Source organism: Triticum dicoccoides, chromosome 6B (assembly GCF_002162155.2).
Source record: "Triticum dicoccoides isolate Atlit2015 ecotype Zavitan chromosome 6B, WEW_v2.0, whole genome shotgun sequence".
NCBI classification, from domain to species: Eukaryota; Viridiplantae; Streptophyta; class Magnoliopsida; order Poales; family Poaceae; genus Triticum; species Triticum dicoccoides.
In genome coordinates this window covers 159,396,246-159,421,619 of record NC_041391.1, presented here as the reverse complement: position 1 = coordinate 159,421,619, position 25,374 = coordinate 159,396,246, and the positions used below count along the sequence as shown (strand labels likewise).

At 45.8% G+C, this 25,374-nt stretch overlaps 1 pseudogene; it reads left to right on the top strand.

Annotated features, from left to right (window-relative positions):
- The first annotated feature begins 15,051 nt into the window (after positions 1–15,051).
- Positions 15,052–23,443, top strand: LOC119320959 (annotated as a pseudogene).
- Positions 23,444–25,374: the final 1,931 nt, after the last annotated feature.

The window sequence follows — 25,374 nt, the reverse complement described above, 5'->3', positions numbered from 1 at the left end:
TGCCGGGCACGAAGTCAACAAGCTTGGTCTCAGCTGCCGATTTGAACTTCAGATCCGAATCATGCTCTGTAGTTGGCTTCTTCAAAGGAGTCATATCCGCCGGATCAACATTGTCCTTATAGTACTTCAACTCCTCCGTGGCACAGACCGACTCTGCATAAGCCGCATCACCTTCCTCACATTCCAAAGCGACCCTACGGCTCCCATGAACCGTTATTGTCGCTTTGTAACCCGGCATCTTGAGCTGCAAGTAGATATAACAAGGCCGCGCCATGAACTTGGCGTAAGCCGGCCGGCCAAACAAGGCATGATATGGGGTCTGGATCTTCACCACCTCAAATGTTAGTTTTTCCGACCGGGAGTCGTGCTCGTCCCCACAAACCACGTCCAGGGCTATCTTACCAACAGGATATGCAGATTTGCCAGGCACCACACCATGGAACACCGTATTAGACGGTCTGAGATCCTTGTCTGTTAAACCCATGCGATGGAATGTCTCATAGTATAGTATGTTAATACTGCTTCCTCCATCCATGAGTACCTTGGTGAATTTATAACCCCCCACCTGAGGGTCCACCACTAATGCTAGCTGGCCCGGATTATCAACCCGGGGCGGGTGATCCTCTCTGCTCCACACGATAGGTTGTTCCGACCAGCGCAAGTAACGTGGTAAGGCCGGTTCAGCGGAATTCACTGCTCGCTTGTGGAGTTTTCAGTCGCGTTTATCCAAGCTAGTTGTGAAAACATGATATTGCCCATTGTTCAACTGTTTTGGCTGGCTCTGATAACCCGACTGCTGTTGCTGCTGCTGCTGGCTGTTCTGATTACTCTGGTGATTGTGACCGCCCTGATTGCGACCTGAACCGGAAGCTCCATCGTAATCCGGCCCACGAAAACCGGATCCTGAACCGCCACCTGACCCGTGATCATACCGGAAGGCATTAGAGTTTTTAAACTCCTGCATGATATAATAATCCTTCCAAAGATGGTTAGCCGACGCCTCCTTCGTCCCGTGCTTCGGGCAAGGCTGATTCATCAAATAACTCAAGCGGCTTGCGTTAGGATTAGGAGCCCCATTACGATTTGCCGCTTTACCTCTGCGCCGCTGCCCCCTGTCCTGTGCATTAGTGTTGGCCACAAAGTCCATGCTGCCATCCGCCTTGCGCTTGCCTCCGTTTCCATGACCCGCCGATTTATACTGCTGCTGTTTGGAGTTGCTATTCTTCCTTCCCTTTCCTGCTTCATCATCATCAGTCTCGGGATCTTTGGTACTGTCCGAATCAGCATACTTCACTAGAGCGGCCATGAGGGTTCCCATGTCATTACAGAACCGCTTCATGCGTCCCAATTTCAATTTTAAAGGCTCAAACCGGCAGTTGCCTTTCAGGGTTAAGATCGCAGAGTCAGCATTAATCCTGTCGGACGAGTGCAAAATTTCCGAAACGCGGCGCACCCAATGGGTCGTTGATTCTCCTTCCCCCTGGACACAAGCCGCCAGGTCTACTATGGATTTGGGCTGCTTACACGTATCCTTGAAATTCTGGATAAACCGGGCCCGCAACTGGGCCCATGAGCCGATAGAATTGGGCGGTAGGCTCTTCAACCAGGTACGCACCGTGCCTTCAAGCATCATGGTGAAGTATTTTGCACATGCGGTCTCATCCACGTCTAACATCTCCATGGCCATCTCATAACTCTCTATCCACGCTTCAGGGGATAAATCAGCGGTGTAATTCGGCACCTTGCGTGGACCCTTGAAATCTTTGGGCAGGTGCACATTGCGTAAAGCGGGGGTTAAACAAGGCACTCCCAAAGCGGATGCGACTCCTGGTCCGGCGAAGGTGGTAGGGCGAACCGGTGTAAGTTGATCTGCATCATCCTGCGCTGCTAACTCGGCTTCCCTCCGTGCCCGGGCCAGGTCCACCACATCCTGAGCATCGCGAACACCGCCTGCCGGGCTATTGCCATGGGCTGCTTCACGGCCTCGCGCATTGCTCGATATGGCCGGTTCATCCATGCGCCTGCTATAGCTCCGGCTTGGACGGGGCGTAGAGTGAATCCGATCACGGCTGTACGAGTATGCTTCCTGCTGAATCAGCACGGTCCGGAGAAGCTCCTTAACCCGGCGCGTCTCTATCGCTTGCGGAGAGTCCCCTTCGATTGGGATAGCCTCTAATCGCGCGGCGGCCGCAACAAGGTTGTCCATAAGATTAGAATAATGACCTGGGGGCGTCTGGACCGGCGAAAGAATCACAATGTTCTGCTGAGGAGTTTCCATCAGGCGAGGTTGGACCGTCCCTCCTGGTCCTGGTGCCTCGATCCGGTTTGTCTCCAGGTGCCGCGGCGGATTACCGGGTCCAGCTCCTGGAGTGTGAAAGAGATTCCGGGGATCAAACCCTAACGGCAGGCGTGACCTGTGCTTCCGCTTTAAGACCTCCTGTGATGCGTTCTGGTCAAGCATGAGCTTATAAGCCTGGGCGTCCAAAGCGGCCCGCTCTGCGGCCATCCTGTCTTTTTCTGCGGCCAGATCCGCTTTGGCTTGCACGATCTGCTCTCTCACCTTTGCAATTTATGTATTATGGGCCTCCTGATCCGCCGGATTGTCCTCTGCCATGAGCGCGGCTAGAGTATCAAATAGATCAGATATGACTTAAACCGGCGGGCGCACAAGGCCTCCTGCCCCTGCTGATCCGGAGAGCATTGCTGCGGCGGTCGAAGAGTGATTTGCCGCCTGTGTGCCGGCCATGAATATTCCAACCCGGTTGACCTGGCCTGGGGGGTCCGGAATACTGTCGCCATCGGAACAGCCCCTAACCTGGTCGTCTTGTAACTGGTATAGTGATTCGGTCTCTCCGGTCGAGGACTCGTCGCCGGAATAGACGACGGCCTTGCTACCGTGTTCTGACTCGTCCTCACGCCTTCCTCCATGGATGACTCCAACGAAGGCACGCTTCACGGCCGGTTTAGCCTGGGTAGATCTCGCACGCTGAGCCATCTCGATGAGGTCGATGTAGATGTCCGGCTCAGGCCCCGGCTCACCGATCTTGCCGATGAAAACGTGTATGCCACCAAAGGGGACCCGGTACCCATACTCAATCGAATCGGCCTCGGGACCCCATCCTGCGTCGTCGATGTAGATCTTGCCACGACGACTCTTGGTCATCTGGCCCACAGCATAGCCTTCGAGTCCTTTGAGCTTGCCCTCCAAGATCGTCAAACCATCGTGCGATAGCCCCACGGTGGGCGCCAACTGTCGTGGATTTGTCACGGCAGATGTCCTAGTGAAAGGACTTAGTCGTGGAGCCATCGCCACGGGTTTACTTGAAGGGGTTAAAGCGGACACAAAGACACGAGGGGTTTATACTAGTTCGGCCCCTTCGATGAAGGTAAAGCCTACGTCTAGTTGTGATGGAATTGATATGGTCTCGATGGCTAGGGAGCAAACAAGCTTCGCCCAGGCTCGAGTTGTCGTTGTTTGTCCTGAACCGCCGCCGGGTCGTCCCCTTATATACACGGGTGACACCCGTCGGTCCATAGAGTCCCAACCGGTTCATATTCGTATCCCGGTTGGTATCTCTCTATTCCTAACTTACAATACAAGTTATACATCAGGTCGGTTTACGGCTACAGATTCTAAACCGACTATAGGCCTTGGGCCTTCATCTGCTTATACCACTAATGAAGTTAACCCGGCCCAAGTAAGCCGGTTTACGCCTAGTGGTAATATCCCCAACACCGATGCTAATGGAGGGCGAGGCGGTGATGGATGGGTAAATGGATGTCAGTTGAAACCGACTCTAGGGAGTCGGCGATGGGTAAGGAGTGTCGTCAAAACAAGACTCGAGGTTGAAAACATTGCCAGGGCTAAAAGAAGAAAGCATAACCTGACGAACACGTGAGGAAATACCATAACAAAAGCACAAACTAATACAGTACGACGTGACACACGACTATAGAACACACGCGATTCAAAAGAGAAAAAAAGCCAATCTTGTCACTCGCAGATCTACTTATCACATCAGACCCAACAAAAAGGACATGGACACTAATAACAGCCTACAGAGCCTAATGTACACAAAAGTAAAGCTAATCAACACCACCACTACTGAACGACCAGTCCATCATCACAGCCAAAACCATGTAATCAATCAAACCTGTAGTAACAGCCGAAACAACCCTATTGTACGTGAGAAGACGATCAAAAAAATTTAAGCCAGCAGCAAGTAAAGATACTCACGGACGGCTCAGGTGATCGACTCCAACACGCTTTCACAGTGGGGTGAAAAATTGAATTGAACGCAAGAAAACATAAAGATCGATGCAACGAACAACAATAATATGCACATGAAAATTGAACCGGACAAATTACAAAGACAACGAGGATACAAAAGAAAAGGATCAAAGCCCAAAACAATCGAAAGGCAAGAACGATGAAGAACAAAAAATGCAGGGTCGTCGAATAAAAAAAAAAGAGCATACACATCCACAAAAAACAAATAACCCATAAATGAAAAAAGAAACAACAGAGAAACACGTAAGAAACATACGCACGAGGAATCACCAGACAATTAAAAATCAAATTCACGGGAAAAAACAATGCATGTATCCACGAAAGTCACACACATCGCAAAAAGAGACGTACCTTAAACGCCAATGATTAACAACATATAAAAAACATGAAAAACAAACAGAATCAAAAAACCAAAACACGGAAACAACGAGGCATATGAATATTAAAAATATAAAACACACATAATAAACCCACTAAACCCCCCGGGGATAATAAAACCATAGAAAAACATGAAACATTAAAATTCACAAATAAAGGGAAAGATTGTAGACACAGAAAAACACGCCTGAACACCAAGATCGTAGATCTGTACAAAAATATCAACATGAATAAAAAAATCAAAAAACAAAACAAACAAAACTCTAAATAAAAACGAGGAAAATAGTAAACGATTAACCATACGAAATACATAACACCAAAACTCACCGGAAGCACACCTGCCCAAACAGAACACGTCGAATAACGCGTGCCCAACCAAGAGAGTTCAAGCAAGATCACGACCTGCACAGATAAAAATAGAGAATAACATTAGAAACCCTTTTAAAGCAAAACTCGGAAAACGATTGAAAACTAGGAACGAAGTAAAAGAACGACACGTAAATAGAAAAGGAACACAAAAAACAACATGAGAGTAAGCACATGGATAACAAAAACCATTAAAAATCAAAAGAAAAATCAAACAATAGCATGCTGAAAACAGAAACAAAAACAACAAACAAACAAATCGAACAGAACAGCAGCAAACCGGAAAGCACATGGAAGAACAAACAAAAGAACCCAAACACAACCCAACCTGGAGCTAACCGGCTGACAGAGCAAGAACACCGAGGAAGAAATAACAGGGGGCAGAGCTCGAGAAAACACGGTGGAGCAAGAACAAAGAGGGAGAAGAAAAGAGAGGAAATGAGAGCTGCAATAACCATCTGATCGAGAACGCCCCGTTCCCTAGCACAGTGTACACGACAACCCCATTAAGCCGGTAACCACTCGGAACCAATGGCAAGCCGCCAGCAACACCGAAATCGGGCCCAAATTCGTTCTGACTACTAGCATAGTGCAACGTACCGCTACCGTCTTAATGAACTAATGGTGAGCCGCCAGCAACAACGAAGTCGTGCCTTCTGACGATCGGCACATTGCAACGTACCTGCCGACGAATGGAGAGAGGCCAGCTCGAACGGAGAAATCGGTCCCGAATTCTCCCTGACATCACGAAAAGTGCAACATATTCGACGATCGTGCGAAATACCCAGCTTACCCTGACATACTGTAGAAAATACGTAGCAGCAACGCGTCGAAGGGAGACATCGGCGATGCACCGTCCTGAGCAACTGACATGCGAGCCACGTTAAGGGATGGGGCCCAAGTCAACAAGAGAGACAGGGGGAAGAAAGGACATATGAAGAAAGGTCTCCTGGAGGGGCACGCAACGCATTCCATAATACCGACTATGGTAAATGAACAAAATCGACCAATGGGAGGAACGTATTGTGAATTGGGATAGTCTGCCACACTGATTAAACATGAACCGTGAGGCTGACGGGCGGGCCCTCGGGCTACAAGGACGATCCACGTAGGATGTCAGCGAGAGTGGGTGCAATAAGGCTGGTACGGTTAGCGACTTTGCGAATCCCTGTTCATTCCGACTCCAGGAGCCGGCAGCGATCGGATGGAGCGGGGAGAATCGGACGGCCAGAAAGACCAAATCATTGAGGAGCCTCCAAGGGGTCTCACCGTTTATATCTTTAGATTTTCGTTCATGTATAGAATCGGATTTTTCTTTGTTGTGCCCATTGGTGAAGTTCGCCCCAGGGCCTTGGAAATCCTAGACCCGTCCCTACAAGGACGCTGGCGTGAAACGTTGTCGTCCCCCAGGTTGCATAGGCGGAAGGAGTAGGTTGTTTCCAATACCAGTTAACAATGCACGTGCAACGCACATGTAATCGAATGAATTTCCCCATTCATCAGGTTGCCAACCAGTTAATATAGGATCAAAACAATGGATATCTAGAACCACATTGTATGACAAGCATGTGCTCATTCCTGGTCGAGGTAATCATCTTCCTTTGAGCAAATACACAAGTAATATTCCAACACATAACACATTGATACTTGTGCATTAATTGTCATTACATGACTTAGAAGCATCATAATACATAAACCTTACATCTACACTGTCAGCAACATGTATATATGAAACCTCATGAACTACCCAACGTAGTATGTCCACACCAAAGAATATGCTAAGCCTAGCTAGAAATGAGATCAAGAAAGATGAAAAACATGGAACCCATGGTAGGGCAGAGAATAGAAAAGCAGAGATGAATCAGTGCTGGTAGAAGAGGAGTATGAAGACGGATTGCTGATGATGTAAAGCTTGATTTTATACTCCCTCTGCATCATGCAAAGCAATAGTTCAGTAGTAAGAAGTTCTGCGTGCAAATGCTCTATATCACCCCAAATAGGACATAAGATAAGAGGAACATCTTAAACGTGTAGGTGTGAGGTTAATTTAGAACATATTAGACCAGGAAAAGAGTGTTGCAATTCAACATAACAGAGTGGACAACAGGGTCACATCAGTATTAAAAAAAAAATCCTAAGTCAAGACTAACAATGATATGTGCTAAAGGGCTACGCAAATATGTCTGATGTTAAAACATTTTCAGAGACTCAAAATTTGAAAGCACGTCTTGAATTAGTTATACGTTGCTACTGAATATACACACGCTGCTACTGGATGTACACCCACACTGCTACTAGATGTACACCCACGCGCTGCTACCGGATGTACACCCACAATACTGTTACTGGTTGTATAAAATATACAGAACCGGATGTAAAAAAAGTTTGTTAAAATCTATCAATATGGAGTCTGGTTTTAAAAATCTCGACGCGAGGAGTTCAAAAGTGAAAACAGTTTGTAATTTGGATCAGCGGTTCTTAAGATATTTCGTTTTAAAATTTTGATTTTGAAAAATAAAAGGAAAAACTAGTCTCCCACCTCCCGTATCCCTTTCTCCCATCCTCTCCACGTTTAATACACTTGGCCGACATGCAAGTAACCACAGGGGACCGATCAAGGAGAAGCCAACACTTGTCGCGACGAGAGTGAGTTTGAGTTTCCCTTTGCAAAGGGAGCCCTTTTTCTAGTGATTACCCAATGAGAGCGCAAAATTCTTCAACCAAGTCGAGGAGGGAGATCAGGACCCGACAATTTGAAACCACGGTGTTGTACCGTTTCTTACCACAGGCCAATTTTTTGGAGCACTTAAGCTTGCGAGAGAGGCGACGGCCCGGTCCACGAACTTGGTTCTTCAATCATGGCCCGGTACTCTGGAGAATAGGCCAAATATTTTTCAAATCTGAAAACGAAATTGCTTTACACACTATCTTTGTACATACGATCTGACGTGTCTCTACTAGACTCCATGATGCATTCCTGTTCTTTTCCTGATGGAGCTGGTTGATTGGAGGAAAGCACATGCAACAACAATTGTATGTGTGTTCGGACGTGAAAATGTCATATGTATAGCAGGGCTCATTGGAAAATGTGGGAATACAGCACGCGCGAAGAGGCTTCGACCGTAGTCCGATGTATTCCGCAGGTCCCCCTAAAAAAAGTATTCCGCACGAGAGAGTGGAGCGTGGTGTTTTTTTTCCGGGTAAAATAAGATTATATTCAAGTAGACAGGGTTGACAAGTGCAACTGTTTACAAGGCATACTCATGGTAGACTACATGCCGCCACGTACGCAGACGCACGCCTCGGCCATCGTATGTGTATAGCTCTAGCTGTACGTGATTAGTTCTTTTGTTGTTGAATGAACTGGGGGCTACCCTAGCCGCCGCCACGCCAGGCGACTAGGGAGGCGATTTTCTTCCTCCGATCTTAGCCGGCCAGGGCGTTGGCCCCCTCTCCCTCCGGCTGCTCCGGCGGCGGGAGGAAGGGGGACCCCGTTCCTCCGTTCTGTAATTAGGTTTTGGATTTATAGGCCATGGTGTGCTGTTGGGGTGATGGGAGCGGCGTCCGGACGAATAAATCTGCCTCAGCTTCACTCCCACATCGGCGGTGTCATTCATGGCGGCGTCTCGGAGTTGATGGCATCGTGTGATTGCCGATCCTTCAGATCGACTGTGTTAGGGTTCATGGATGATGTTGGCGAGGCGGCGGCGACGACTTCATCAGGTATGTCTCTCCTTCTGCTCTGTCCCCATTGCTGTGGCGTTGTCTCCGACGTCATGGTGGAGCAGGGAGATTTTGTCATACAGGAGTACGTGCAGACGGTTGTCTGCGCAAGTGACAGCTGGAAGATGGTGCATCCCGTGCTGGGTTTGTGGTTGGTGGCTGACAGTTCTGATTTCCTCCTTCGACGTCGTTGTCGTGTGGGGGTGTCAGATCTAGAGTTCGATGGCGTGTCCGGGGACATGTTGCCCCGGTCTGATTCTTTCAACGGCAATGGTTTTGCTTCTCGCAAACTACTTTTGAGGTCCGTAAAGCTGCTGATCAGCGATGGAGCCGCGTCGAGCTCGGGTGAAGAGGTGATCTGTTTTCTTTTCTTTTGATGGTCGCTTCGGTGGTGTCGGAGGAGAGGAACATGCGCTGGTATTTTGCATAGGATTATTCTATCTTTTCAGTACTGTAATGTCGGTGCTTACGTGCCTTGTAACTGGATCTTTATTTTATACTAGAAGAATGCCCGTGCGTTGCAACGGGGTCACATTAACTTTAAGAGTTCAATATTACGACATTGGTGATCTTTTTTACCATCAAATCCTCACACACACACTCTCCTCCCTCCCTCTTCCTCCCTCTCTCTCCCTCTCTCTAACACACACACACACATAGCCTATTTTCCCCGCCAATAAGACTTACTCAATTGACACGGGCTTTCTAAAAACTTACTTATTGCGTATATAAACATAATGCATGTCAAATTTCAGATGTGTAGAAAAATTGAATTCCACTTTAATTGCAATGTATTTAGATAAAAAAATGTAATTCAATGACCTATACTGACTCATCTGATGCACAAAATAAAAGAAGGTGGTTTAAGAATATACAACAGTTTTGCACTCCATCACAAACGATAGATAACACCTGAAAGCGTTTTTATACAGGTGCTATCTACTCCCTCCATTCCTAAATATAAGTCTTTTTCGAGATTCTAACACGGACTACATACAAAGCAAATAGTTTAACATGTCATATATTTGGAGTGTTAAATACTTCAAACAAAAGGCAAATAAGCCATCACGTTTGACCACATAGATTAAAATATCTGAACCATAAATTTCACATATTAACAAATGAGATTTAAAAATGTAGCGTTACTTATAAATATTACCATGTATAAATAGTTTAACATGTCACATATCATTCTGGAAAAATTACAGATAGATCAATGCCTTTCTATTAAAAAACTTAGCTGCGTAATACGACAACCACAAGGTTTTCGGTAACCATCTTATGGTAGACTAAAAAAGAATCCAAATAAAAAAAGAAGACCCCTAAGGAAGAGTCCATCAAAACACATGTGATTATGTTCAATACCAAAAGGAGAAGTCAGACTCCTGCTTCTTTCTTATAACTTACTCAGCTCTTTAAAAGAAAACTTTGTGTACTTAGATTGGAAAAATATATTTGTAGTATACATATCAAAAAAAGCTTGGCAAAGATCAATTGATTTAGAGTGATCCTAAGGTATCGACGTCATCCACTATCACAGTATCATGTTTGCAAGCGCCATGCGCTTCGCTGCCGGCTCCATCGTACCTGGAACCCGAGATGGTCGTCATTCTTATTCTTCTTCTCTTTTTTCCCCTCTGGAAATGCTAACCACATCTCCTCCCTCTTCGGTGGTCTCGGGCCAACACCTTGAATCTGGAGGTGTCGCGGGCGCTCCTCCTGATGCCACAAACCCTCGCCGCCGACTGCCTCACACGGATGGCCGTCCTGTCCCGCATCCTGCCTTGTACCGCAACACCGACACCAGCACCACCGATCCCTGTTCCCGGCGCCACCCTGCCATCGCAAATTTAATAGGTACATAAATGCTTTCATGATGAGGTTTATTTGTCATGATAGGTATATGCACGTGCGTTGCATCGGGCATTAATTTTTTTTAAGCGACAGGGGAACATATGGGCACACATCATGATGCAAATCAAATACCAAAAAGGAGATTATGTTTTGGTTATGAAGCATAGAACTTCTAACAACTTTGTCCGAAGATATACTAAAGCCAAAGAATATCATAGAGGGAAATCAAATTATCTGAACAACATGATGTTATTTCACAAAATAAGTTAAATGTACATTTAAAATTTAAAATTCCCAATTGGTTATCTTTACATGTAAATAAAAAGGTGGGAGTCAGTATTACAATACGCTTACAAAAAATGTTCCTCTACGAAAAATTATCATGAAGAATCACCTGCCAAGAATAAAAACTGAGACAAGTCTGCAAAATAACAAATTGTTAACAATATGTTTCAGTAATATAAATCTCACTGTTCTTGCACACCCTTGAGACTTGAGAGCATATCATTTTTTCCCTTTAGACTATACTCTCGTCTATGAACAGAAAAAGAAAACCATAGAAACTAAATTCAAGTCTGCAGAATAACACAAAGCATCACTAATAGTTTAGTACCATGTGAATGGAGACATACCATACCATCCTTTTTACCTTCTGACTGCACTTCTATTTGTGAGAATTCCAGTAAGTAGATGGGCAATTTAGCAAAATACAACCATTGGAATATGGGAAGCCGTATAAACTGAATAATGTAGATAATATCACATGTGCATTATTGGCCTCTAAGATGGAACAAAACTGAATACTATCCAAAACAACACACAAATCTGACTGACACTTTTAAAATTTCATATCTGTCCTATACTACCTAATAAATTCAAGTTGTATACACCTTTTCCAATTGCACAAAAATTTAATTCAGCTTCTAAAGTCTGCAATAGCCCCATAATTCAAAACAGTCTGCAATACCCCCATTACTAACTCTAGTTCAGCAAATCCCTGAGGAAGAGTCATTGGTGAGGATGGGCTAACTCCGCCATATACCATAACTATTCTCAACTACCATATCCAGAAAAAGTATTGTTAATTTGACAGGATACCAAAATTGAATTACAAATAGAAATAACAAAAGTAAACTGTCAAGCATAAGTAGTCTATTCAGAGGAATCATTCCCAAAAGCAATTTTGAGCCGAACACCAGAGCACAACAAGTTGTGACAACTCACATCCCAAATGATAGTAGATTTATTTAAACTGCCAGTGGCATCACAATACAAACGTTAAAACCAGTAGCATCACACAGGAACACTGTACAGTCAGTTAATGCATGCATACCTGCCGGTAACCTTGCTGCCATCACCACTCACACTCCTCTGTGTGTCCTTCATCGTCATCTTTCCTTTGACCTAATACTTCGGCAACTCCAACAACACGTTGTTGCTCCAAGAAATCAGCGAACACCATAGAGAGGGGCGTACTTGGATCCTAAACTCCAAGCAAACAATTAATTAAGTTCCCTTGCACACACACAGACACACACACACACACAGAGAGAGAGAGAGAGAGATCAGGGTATCCCAGGGTGAGGGAAGAGAGAATCTGACCTACGGAGCGCGACGCCAGTTGTGTGTCGTCGACTCGCCACTGCTGCTGCAGAGATAACACGACCATCGCCGCAAGACGCAGAATCTGTCGGAGCTCGCTCGCTCGGAACCGGCGAGGAACGCCGCCGCCAAGAACTTGGAGTTCAAGCCCTGCCGCTGGACCTCCACCCGCGCCTCCTAGATCATCTCCACACCGTCCCCGGAACAGGATCCGACCCCTACTCGCCTCCTCAGCCGGATCTGGCCGGAGATCGCCATCGCCGCGCCCGGTGGCGCGCAGCAGCGTGGCGGTGGGTGGCGGGGCACTGGAGGCGGCGCACTGGAGGTGGGGGGTGGCGCGCAGCAACGTGGTGGCGGGTGGCGGCGCATTGGAGGCGTGGGAGGGGTCGTGCGGGTGTTTTTTTTTTATTTTCTCTCTTCGTTAGGAATGTAATGCGTACTTTATTAGTATGGAAGGAGATCGGTGGGAGAAATAAATCAGAGATGGAGGTGTTGTTTGGAAGGTGATTTTCTGTATATGGTATTATTTTTAAATTTTTAATTATTAAATATTTACATGATTAAATTGAATCGACACCTGCCAGATCAAGCACGAATCTCTACTCCTAATGGAGCAGTTGGTAGTCTCGCTTCCAGGTTTTTTTTCGTCCCACCACTTTCGTCCGGTTTTTTTTCGTAGGTTAACCGTCGTAGATTTTTTTCGATACTGGTTTCTTATTCACCGGTTTATTTACCCCTCGGTTCTTTCCTTGCAAATCAGCACTTTCCAAACGTGCACGCAATCACGGATCTAAATTTACTAACTTATCCAAATCAACCGATACCTTCCATTATTGCAAATTTCTTTAGGAAACAAATAATAGATTTTAAGGAAACAAATAAACCGTGCAAAACCAAAAAAAAACCGTCTCTCGATCCACCCGATGCGGCCGCCCTATCTCCCTCGTACATACGGGAAATCAATCAATCATTTCCATATGCATCAGATAGAGAGAAAAAGGATGGAAAGTTTCTTTTAAATTTTGGGGTATGATTTTCGCATGCAATCAGGAGTTATGATTTTCCTAAGAAAGAGATAATTGACTTTTGTCCATGAAATCAATCAATCATTTCCATATGCATCAGACAGAGAGAAAAAGGATGGAAAGTTTCTTTTAAAATTTGGGGTATGATTTTGGCATGCAATCAGGAGTTATGATTTTCCTAAGAAAGAGATAATTGACTTTTGTCCATGAAATCAATCAATCATTTCCATATGCATCAGACAGAGAGAAAAAGGATGGAAAGTTTCTTTTAAAATTTGGGGTATGATTTTCGCATGCAATCAGGAGTTATGATTTTCCTAAGAAAGAGATAATTGACTTTTGTACATGAAATCAATCAATCATTTCCATATGCATCAGACAGAGAGAAAAATGATGGAAAGTTTCTTCTAAAATTTGGGGTATGATTTTCGCATGCAATCAGGAGTTATGATTATCTGACTTTTGTCCATGAAATCAAGCATTGCCATATGCATCAGCCAAAGGAACGGTGAGAAGGAAAAGAAGAAAAATATGCGGTGTTTATTTCTATATTTGGGACATCCGTGCCAGCATTTATCTCTACACCTAATGTTTGAAAAAAAACACAATTTGCCGTAGATCTCATCCCAAGCCGCTACTCCACGTCTCCGGACGAGACGCAGCCGCAGACGCCGACGCTGATCCCGGGAGTCGACGCCGCGACGCCGGCGACCGCCGCCGCCATCGCGGATCACCAGGACGCCACCGCCGCCGGCGCCTCGGATACATCACGGAATACCAGAACGCGGCCGTCGCGGATCACCAGGACGACACCTCCTTCCCCTCACTCCACCTCACGCCGCCTGCCAGATTTCGCCGTGCATTGACAGCCATCGACGACCCACTCCACCCTACCTGCCCCGGCCCCGACGCCGCACGTACCAAGCGCCGGCACCGTTGCATTGATCTAAGGTGCGACGCGTGCCATCACCACTGATCTGTGATTGTGGTTCGAGACGGGTCTGCAGCACCGGCGAGGGGAGGAGCCGCCTGGTTAAGAAGCTCATCCATGACTTTTGTGTCAGCCCGTGGTCTTCCGACGTGTCAAGCCATCGATCGGCAGTCCCAGGTCCATACTCTCTACAGGTACACATATCTTTTGACTGCATTCTCACCATAGTAGTTCGATCTATTCTGTCGATGAACATCCACGCGAGGCTGCAAGGTTGGTTGTGAGTTACGGAAACATGGTCTTTTAAAAAACTCAGTTTAAAAAAAATAGGTCCTCATTCTAATGTCGACGCCGACGGCACCCTCCTCGCCCCACCGAGCCCATGGCCCAGGTCGGCCTACGCCCTTCCCCCATATACCGCAGCTCCAATTCATGTTCCTCTGTTTGTTCCGCTCGATTCTGCTGGCCGTTCCCATGGTTGACGGAGGCCTGCATGTTTTCTATGCGGTGCACATGCTGAGACAATGCGTGGCGTTTGGATTGACCTGATCCGTGCTCCCGTAGCCCGTTCCGTTCATGTATGTTCGTAGATTCGGGTTGTGAGAACCTGGGCAGATTTGTTTCTGCTGTTCATTTCTGGGTTGTGTGGATTTGTTTCTCCATGCATAACGAATTACTGATAAAAATCTCCCTTTCCTCTGTTAATTGGGTATGCATACGGTGGTTTGATTAATATGGCTTGTGTTCTGAATGCTAATTCAGGTGTACAGAACATTAGGCGAAAAGTATGGGGTGAAGTACTCGGAGGATGAGATCTTGATGAGGACCTCGAGGCCTCGGATAGCCCCTCCGAACAAGACGCGCACGGGAGCTCTGCCTTGATGGGGAAAACAGCGGAGTTGGTGCAGTGGCGAATGTGGGCGGGGTCGACCGTGGAGGAAGACTTGCTGGTCGGAGCAGCAGGAGTAAGAAGGTTGAGGCGGTTCAGGTTTGTCTCTATCTTCCTCCCCCTCTCTTTCCCCCCTTGTCTCATGGATGAGGTCGCTGGTGCATGCAAGGAGTGGGTCGAACACGAATCGTAGCAAGAGCAAGGAGCTGGACGTGGTTCATGGTTTGCCTTTAGTTCCTCTCTCTCTAGATCTCTAGACGTGGGTCTTTTTGTCCATATACCGAACCATGAAGTTGTAAGTTCATGTTCTTTATATTTGTACAGATATTTAACTGCATTAGTGAATGTTCTGGGTCTGATACAGCAGCTAAGCTTAGGTGATTCCCCATGTTCTATGTGGATCGCATAGAAAATAGAAATCCTAATTTCTGAAAATAGACTGAATCATGTATATATTTGCAGGGCAAGACAAGAACATTAGTTGGATCCAGAGTATTGAAATTGCAGAGGACTCAACAAAGGATCTGCACTTATTCTATAAATTCAGTACCAGGTTAGTGCCTCTGTTTAGTGATTATATAGAACTACCTTTTGAACTTGCAGAAACTGAATGCATATAAGAATCGAGGACCTTTACAGTGGATGCATGATGATGATCATCCACCGAGCAACACATCATCTTGGAAAAGCAGATGCGAATTTCTGCTAGGTTTGCTTCTCCGGTTGTCCCTCCCATCAACTCTCTCAGTTCCCAAACCATTAACCCCGTCCTGGTTGTTCCTATATTTTCTTTTTGTTTTGTTTTTACCAATGCACTTTTCTTGGCATGTTTTAGTGTGTTCCTTCCTATGGCCAGCTTGACCATTTGCTCCGCAGGGAGTTTTTTAGCTCAGAAGGAGCAAATAATTTGAGAATGCATTGGTCTTTTCTGCAATCTGTTGTACAGGGGGATCTTTCATGTTTTTCTGCAGTTCTTTCTTCTCTTTGGCAATTCATTTGGATTGTGTCTCTCTCAAACTTGGGCATATTAGTTGTATGCTTGACTTTTTTTAGTAGCAGGGAGTAACTAAGTGGTTCACAAGCCAAGCATTTGTAAACTTTGATCATTTATTTGTAGAGAGTATATTTCTTTTTTTGTTCACCGTTTAGATATACATTTTTTGCATGTGTAGAGAGTATACATTATTTGTAGAGCTGAATTGACTCTCTTCACAAGATTCACTTTGATACAGCCATTTTCTTAATGACAGTCTTCATGTGAAGGTTTCAAGTACTACATATCGGAGGAGGCAGGAGTGGCTGCAATCTTGCTACGAAATGACACTTACGGAGCTTCTTTACCTAACATGGCCAAGAAGTCCGCAAATTCCATAGAGCGTAGAGTATAGCCGGTTGGATACATATCTGCAGAGTGCATGTAGTGTGTGTGTCAGATATACAGTGGGAAAACACCACAATGCAAGTGTCAGATCCTGTTCTTGATGCAATTTTGTGACTTTATTCTGGACTGTTAAGCAATTGGTTGATGTTAAGCTAAAACTCGGATCAGTCTTGTGGCTCTTCTGTACCTATATGCCTAGATTATTTGCTAATGGTATATGAACTATATCTTCCTGTATAGGATGATCAATTGTCAGGAATAGAAAGACTATGGTTTTGATTTTTATCATGTTTTTGTGATTAGCTTCCTGGTAGACTAGACTTCCAGTTATCTGCTAGACTAAATAGTTTCTAGCTATTTTTTAACTATTGATTAGTACACACAGATGAATTATGTTGGTCTCAAAATGCAACACATTTCTTGGATGCCTTGACTGTATGCATACTTGTGTTATATGGATGCGCTCACGATATATGCTAGATGGTGTCTTCCTTTTTATAGCTTGATTAGATGCAACTGTAGACGTTTAATTATAACTAGACATTGTGGCGAGCTCCGCTGCGCCTGGCGAAAGAACTGTAGTTTGTGGGAGACTTCAGGTGGCCTGGTCCTTACAGCCTCGTTGGTGGCCTGATTTTCTGTGTGGCTGGTAGCTTGTCTATTTTTTCATGGGACGGTCAAAATGAGTTGTATGCTGCTAGCTCTGAACGGGAAAATACATGGATGAACCCAAGTACATCTGCACCCACTTCGAAAGACACCTTTTCACGTTTAAAAAAAAACTGAAAATTGTTGCACATGTACAGCTTCACATTCTATGTGTGTGCCAAAAGTTTCGAAGGATTTTTTTTCGTGTGCAAAAAAGACAAAAAACTGGTGTCGCGCACATATTTTTGCAGAGATGTAGACGATAATTTTTTTTGGAATTATTTATAACATTTAAAAATGCATTTAACATGCATTTCTACGACCGATATATGCATATATACCTAACAGGCGGTGGTGGATCGACACGAATAGAGGCAGGGGGGTTCAGGGCAGAGAGCGTGGTGGTTGGCGGGATACTCCTCCTTGCGGTCCATCGGGAAATATGGCGTGAAGGAGATAGGGTGTCATGGGGAAGATGATATGGGCATCGTGTGGTTTTAAAGGAGTGGGTTCTAGCGAGCAATGTCCCGCTACAGCGGGATACCGAGCAAGAAGAGGAGGGTCCACTAAAAAAGAGAAGGGCCCATCGTGGAATGGGTTTTTTTTTGTGTTGGGCCAGTGTGTTGAATATAACATGGCGGACCACCATGTTCCTCTCACACATATGGTCTGGATTTGGGGTAGGATGGACTGTCCAGACGGTTGAATTTTGAGAAGCCCGCTAGGCCCCCGTTTCATGTCCGAACATGGTCGGGCGTACAAGAGAGAAATGAGCGTCGGACTTGGAGACGACCCTAATCATTTGTTCAATTCATTTATATATATCATAGCCCGTAGCAACGCACGGGCACTCTGCTAGTATATGGTAACTAATCTGATGGGTTGATGTGGGTGGTGAAAAGAAAAGGCAGGTGGGAGGGAGACGAAATAAAACCAGCAAAATAAAACCAACGAAAGTGGTGAGATGAAAAAAACCAGCGAAAAATAACCGGCGGACTATTCACCAGCTGCTCTATTAGGAGTAGAGATAAATAAGTCACGTATTACCATAAAAAAAACATACGACCACCCCAAGCAGGCAAGCAGTTATATACTCCACAACAAAAGGTAGCTACGTAAACGGGGAAGGAGCAGCGATCTCCTCTGTGTCGAAACAGAGCAAGTCGCCGACGCGCCAAACATCGGGCACCTGAAGAGCAGCTTCAATGTTACCGAACGGTGTCCTCCTGGAGCGACACGCCTCGGCCATCGTCCTTTTTTTTGATAAAGGGAGCTTTTATTACTTAAGAGTAAGTATTACACCCATCACTCGGCCATCGTCCTGATCTCCAAAGCTGAGAACGGGGGCGGCATAGCGGCACACCGTCAACCCTCGCCGCCTTGTACGCCGCCGCGAGCCTTGATGCGAGCGCCAGCTCGCGCGCGTCTCCTCCGCCATGCTTGCTGGAGCCCCACGTTCGTGGACAGCTTCCATTCCATGGGCACCTCTCCAGCCCGCCCAGCCACGGCCGGCACAAACAGAGTCGGATGATCGGCGACGACCGCACCCGCAATGATGGAACGGCGTCTCGGACGCGGGTGATCTTGTCGATGACATATGTCCAGGGTGCCGGAGACCAGGCTGACGTGCGCGTCGGATTGAGCCAGTCAGCGGAAGTAAGGTTCGCCAGAGGAGCCACGCACGAACAAGCGGAAGTAGAGCTCGCATGCGGGAACCGGCGAATGGGTGGGGCGTGATGGGATACTGCTGGTTGGGGGGTGATGGGAGGACGACGCTTGTGTTGGGACGCCATGGTGGCGGGCGGTCAGGGCAGCCGCGGGCGCGATGGCCGCACAGGCGGCACGTCAGAGGGCCCGACAATCACGCACACGGTGGTGCAGTGATATGCACCGGCCAGCAAGGTTAATAAAGGGGGCAACGAGGTGCGGCCGGAGTAAACGGCGAAGAATCGCAAGAGGAGTTGGCATTCGTCACTATCTTCGCCCAGGAGCGAGCCGAAGGATCAGCAACGGACGGTGGGAGGTTGACCCCGGAGTGGGCGACATGGTGAGTGGGGTACTAAGCGCGGACAGTTAGGGGGCGACACGTTAGGGCACAGCGGAACCACGACCAAGAGCATTTCCATCTCACCGGGAAAAGTCAGCGTGCCCTGTCATTTCAAACTTCCGACCGTTGGGCAGGCATGGGAGGAGCTCTGCGGAAGCGGAAGAGGACACCGGCGAATATGAATGCACGTCGGCGACCGGGGCTTGGGCGCCGTTGTGCTCACCTTCCCTGTGCTAGGGCTCTGGGTGAAATCCTGTCACTGCCATAGCCTCGGCAAGGGTGAAGTGCAGTGTTGTCACCTCATTGGCGAGCTCTGATCCTTTCATTCCTGTCTTGGTGTCATATGCGGATAAGTTTAGATCCTTTCTTGAAGCTCCTTCGACTATGGCGTGGATCGGCTTGAGTGGTCTCCTATCTTATTCAGGTGACTTTTTTTGTCGGAATTCACAATCCTCATTAATGCAGGCATGATCAACGCTCCACGCCCAAAGTGAGAGGGTAGGTGTGTGTGTGTGTGCATTTTGACGATGTATGGTGGTTTCCCGAGTAGGCGGGACCTCCTCTCTAGTCGGTAGTCGTGGTGCCTCATTTGGAGTTGTGGCTACTCATGTATCTTTCTTCCTTTCTCTTTGATCTGCTTTGTAGGAGGGTTCTATCATCGTCTTGTATCAGTTCGGCCATGTTGAATTGTTTACAAAGCGGGATGAAATACTGTTTCAAGAAAATTATTGAATGCCAAGTGTCAATGTAAATTAATATCAACTAAGTTTTAATGAAATTAAGTAATCTTTTATTTAACATGTGATGATCAACTCAATACATCCCTACTAAATTAGTGATAATAGAAATATGATCAATGTGTTTGTATAGGGAGTCATACTTTTTAGCAAGTCCTTACATGGCTGAAAGTTTTCCAACGAACGCAGCGGGAAAAACAGGCGCGTAGATGAAAATTCATCTCTCTCTGCAAGTGGGCCTAGTCTGGAATTATTCTATACTTATATACTCCTGTCGGCACCGACCCCAATGAGCGCCTCCACGTTCGCATCTTCACCGCCGCCACCATAGGGGCACAACCTCCACCGACGTGCTCTAGCCTCGTCGTCCTTCCTGAGTGCGATTCATCGATGCGCTGCCACCCGCACGCATGATTCCCCTCATCCTCTTTCTCCCTCCACGCCATCCACAACTCAACCGTCCGTGCCGCCCCCACCGGCATCGGCCTCAAGATCTCCTCGCGGTGCCTGCTTAGGGCGGAGAACCGCGTCCTCGCCGTGTTTCCATTCGCCGGCGCTCTGCTCTCTCGAAGGCCGCCCTGCCTTCTTCCGATGGGAAGAAGAAGGACGTCGATCTGGTAAGCGCCACTGTCGAAACCCTTCCCCCACCACCAATCTGTCTCGCGCCGGCGCCCAATCAAGATCGGGACAATTTTGCTCCGATCTGCGGTTTCGCTCATCCTGATGTGTTTATTGTTGGGTGCAGCTGTAGGACTCATGGATCAGTTCTAGGTCTGCATTGGTACCATGTATCTTGTTTCATTTAGTACATTGTTGCCAAGAATATTAATTATTTGAAGGTACCTATAAAAATAAAATAAAATATATATCCATAAAATTAGTGAGCAATTACGTATTGCATATACTAAAGTAATAGTGTTACTACTTGTGTTACTAAAATAATGATAAATGTGTTATTTCAGTGATTCATATTGTCAATTATTGTGTTACAATATCTAGTTAGGTATGTTACTACGTGTGTTGCAGGAACTACAAGAGTGTGTTACTCATTCTTTTGTTTTACTCATAAAACTATGTTACTGCAACTATAAACCTATGTTACAGGTAGAGTTTGTAACGAATATCATGCATGTTACTACAACATAATTGTAACACAATTTATAACATACATGAACAACTATTAATGTGACAACTGACACCCCATAGTAACACGGCCTAAAGGAACACATTTGAAAGTGTGTTACTATATGGCTCAGTAACACCCTTTTGGACTTGTCGTAACATAAGGGCGTGTTACCAGAACTCTATCATGTTGTAGTGTGGACACATGTGGCAGGTCAAAGGGGCCGATAATCACGCACACGGTGGGCCAACAGGGTTAATAAAGGGGGCGACGAGGTGCGGCCGGAGTAAACGGGGAAGGATCACAGGAGGAGTTGATGTTCATCACTATCTCCGCCCAAGAGCGAGCCGAACGATCAGCAACGGATGGTGGTAGGTTGACCCGGGCGTGGGCGACGTGGCGAGTGGGGTACGAAGCGCGGATGGTTAGGGGAGGACACGTCAGGGCACAGCGGAACCACGACCAAGAGCGTTTCCGTCTCACTGGGAAAAGTCAGCGCGCCGAGCTGGAAGGTGCCCTTCAGTATCGGTATTCATAATCGCGCTAGCTTATGAATTATGATGTGTCCCCTCACGTATCGTGATCATCAACTTGCGGATCAAAGGCGCTTAGGAGAAACAATAACACAACACGAGATTGAACAACAATAACACACACATACACACAACAACTTAATTCCTCTGATCAATGTGTTGCAGAATTCCGTTTTCTCACTCCTTTTATTCCCAAGGACCAAATGAAACATATGACAACAGCTAAGTAACATCATCCATCCGGGCAACATCTTAGGTTTCACTATATTTATTTCAACAGATAATGGCTCGTCGTAGGATTGTACTAGAGAGAAGCCATACAAATAAAATCTGGAGGAATAGCTTGATCGCGCAAGATGGTTTAGCTCCGGCACCCGCTTCTTCTTCTTCACGCCTTGGCAGGACCAGAAGCCACTGCACCCAGCCTCTCTGTGATCTCGGTGAAGGTTGGCCGCTCTGATGGTTCATTGGACCAGCACTGCTCCATGATGGATCTCCACCATTTGTCACATTCCTCGGGCACTTCAGGTCGCAGGGTGTTGGTCGCAATCCCACCTTCGCACATAATAGCTAGGCGACAATCAGTCAGTTACTCACTACTTAACCTACATTTTGGTGGATAATGAAGCAAGTAAAATTGGTCGTGTAACCATTGTGCTATCGATCATTGGCCTTGTTGTGCTTGCTATTGGTCTATTCCTCTATTGTCTTCTATGGAGGGCAAGAAAGAGTACAAGTGAGGGGGGGGGGCATCACCCCCTCCCCCCTCCCTCCCCAAAACAATCATAATTTGTCTTTCGCCCCTCCGAGAGTTTTGTCAAGCTCTACCACTAACTTTCAAGTTGAAACTGTAACTAACGTTCTAATAAACTTTGTAGATAATAAAGAACTATGATCTCGAAGATGTTTGTGAAATTGGATCTGGAACTTTTGGTACGGTATTTCTAGGAAAATGGAGAGGGGCGACCGTGGCTGTCAAGAGGTTAAACCCTCAATGCTTTGCTGGAGATGCATCAGAAAAGGTTAGTCGTTTAATATGGATGGTTTTGTAATTTAGGGTTCGATGGTCACTTGTTTTTAGATGGAGGGTTCAAATTGGACTTGGCACTATACTTCAGGGTTTGGGCTTATTTCTTCGTTTTAAATAGAGATTTTTTTTCTTGTTCCACTCTGTTTTGTTTATCTAGAGAACTGAATTCTGGAACGAACTGAGCAAGCTTGCAAGCTTGCAACACCCAAATCTGGTAGCATTCTATGGTGTTGTGCTTGATGGACCTGGTGGTTCTGTTGCGACAGTAATAGAATACGTGGAGGATGGTTCCCTTCGACAAGTTCTGCAAGTAAAGGGGAAGTAAGTTTCAAACACACCAACACTCGATTAGTTCACACATCAATTTTATCTTGGTTTTTTTTGTCTGTAGGATGAATCAACATAGAAGGCTGCTTGTGGCAATGGACATTGCAATCTCTATGGAATATCTGCACACAAAAAAATCGTGCACTTTGATTTGAAGAGTGACAACCTTCTGCTCAATCTGAGAGACCCACGACGCCCCATATGCAAGGTATGTGATCTGGGCCTCGCAAAGGTAAAATGCCGAACATTTGTTTTAGGGGGGGGGGGGTGCGTGGCACACTGCCTTGGATGGCACTCGAGCTCATGGATGGGAGCAAAGTTTCACAAAAGGCTTGCTCGGTTCCTCTCTTTGGAAATGTGATGTGGTTCCCCTCTCTGAAAAACCTCCATTTGTTGTGATTCATGTTGTTTTATCAAATGGCTTTCCCCTTCTGATTTTTAGTACTGACGTTGTGATTCATGTAGGTGGATGTGTACTCGTTCGGCATCGTCATGTGGGAGCTTATAACAGGGAAAGAGCCATATTTTGATTTGCACTATGGGCAGATCATAGGTTAGTTCTTCTCAGTCCTCACCTTCAGATGTTTTGCAGTCGTTCTTCTCCCATGCATTCCATCCTTTCAATTTGTTCCTCATATATGTATGCAACAAATTGAAACGAGCTGGCTCATCGATCGTGTGCTCAGGTTTATGTTGATCACTGGAGAAGCCGTGGGTAGCTAGACCAACCGACAGTTCTAGCCTTTCGTGGTTGCATCAAACTGTGATGGTGCTTCCTCATCCACTAGTAGAAAAAGGGCCTAATGTTCAGCTCATTAGTCCCGGTTTATAATTGGACCGGCACTAATATGACCATTAGTGCCGGTTCCAACGGCTAGGCAGGCGGCGCTCACTAGTCCCGGTTCGTGGCTAAACTTTAGTACCAGTTCGTGCCACGAACCGGGGCTAGTGAGGTGGTGGCAGGCTGGTGTCAGGCTGGGGCCCCACCAACACCTTTAGTCCCGGTTCATGGCACGAACTGGGATTAGAGATGGACCTTTAGTCCCGGTTCGTATAACCAACCAGGACTAAAGATATCACTATATATAGTGCTTCGTCCAGCCCGAGCCGAAGCACTTTGTTTTTTCCCTCCTCTCTGTTTTATTGCCCTCTTGCTCGAGCTCACCTCCATTTTTGCCAAAATTTGTCAAGATTTGAAGGCACCCCATCCATCCAAGTGATCACAAAGGTTAGCAACTTTGTCCTTTCATCTCTCATTGCTAGATTAGCTTTTGTAATGCTCTATAAGTATAGTGATTTGTGGGTTTTTAGTTTGGGAGGAATTATATATATGTGGTAGTTTATTTGATTTATATGCAATTTGAGCTCAAATTAACTCTTAGTTTGCATATGTAGGTGTGTGTTACTTAGTGCCTTCTCCGTCCTAACCACCGTCGATCGCCCGAACCGTTCCATCACCGGCACCACCTTGTGGTGAGCCTCTTGTTCTTATCTTTTATATATAAAAGAAATAATGTTTTTGTGATTTAGATATATAGTTACTTGTATAATTATCTTACCACACGTGTACTTTGTTATACATAGTGTCATGGTTTTGATATCCGTCCCCGTCTGCGCTCGTCTGGTTTATGATTTGGATGTGGTATATTCTCTTTTATAACTATTTGTTGCATTTCGTGTTTATGAAAAATTATGCCCATCAAGTTGACAAATATATTTCTATCTAGGAGGTATGTGAACTAGAAATTCCAACCGACCCTATTGTCAAGGGGTTAAATTTAGTTGAAAATGAAAACAAGTATTTGAAAGAAAAATTGAAAAGAATTGAGGAGGATAAGATGGAATTGAAGTTGCATGTTGCCGATGTCGTTGATGATCACAAGATCAAGACAGAGAAAATTTGCTTGAAGATTAGAAAGATTAGAAAATATGCCATTGATAGTGAGGCTTGGTATATTATGCTATTGGATCAATTGTTACCTTAGTTGTGATCTTGATCGCATTTGTTGTTGCATTTAAATGATTTAGCTAGAGAGTTTGTATGTTGTTTTATGAGAATAAGTTTGTATGAACTTTATGTATGAACTCGTATTAATTTGGTCTTTTCGGTGTTGTGTAATGAAGATGAGCCGGCAATGGATGTACGATGACCGATGCTCTCCTCAGTTCGTTAATGGCGTGCGTACTTTTCTGCTTGCGGCTGAGTAAAACAAGCAGGCGGATGGTTTTATGTCTTGTCCATGTGCTAGCTGTAAGAATGATCAGAATTACTCAAAGTTAAAAACCATTCATGTCCACCTGTTGAGTCTGGTTTCATGCCCCCTATAATGTTTGGACCAAGCACGGAGAAAGAGGGGTTATGATGGAAGACAATGAAGAAGAAGAGGACAACAAAAATTATCCTGGCCATGAGTTCCCTCAATACGATGGTACAACAATGGGGGAAGAAACTAAGCCGGCAATGCGGGAAGAAGCTGAAGAAGAGGCAT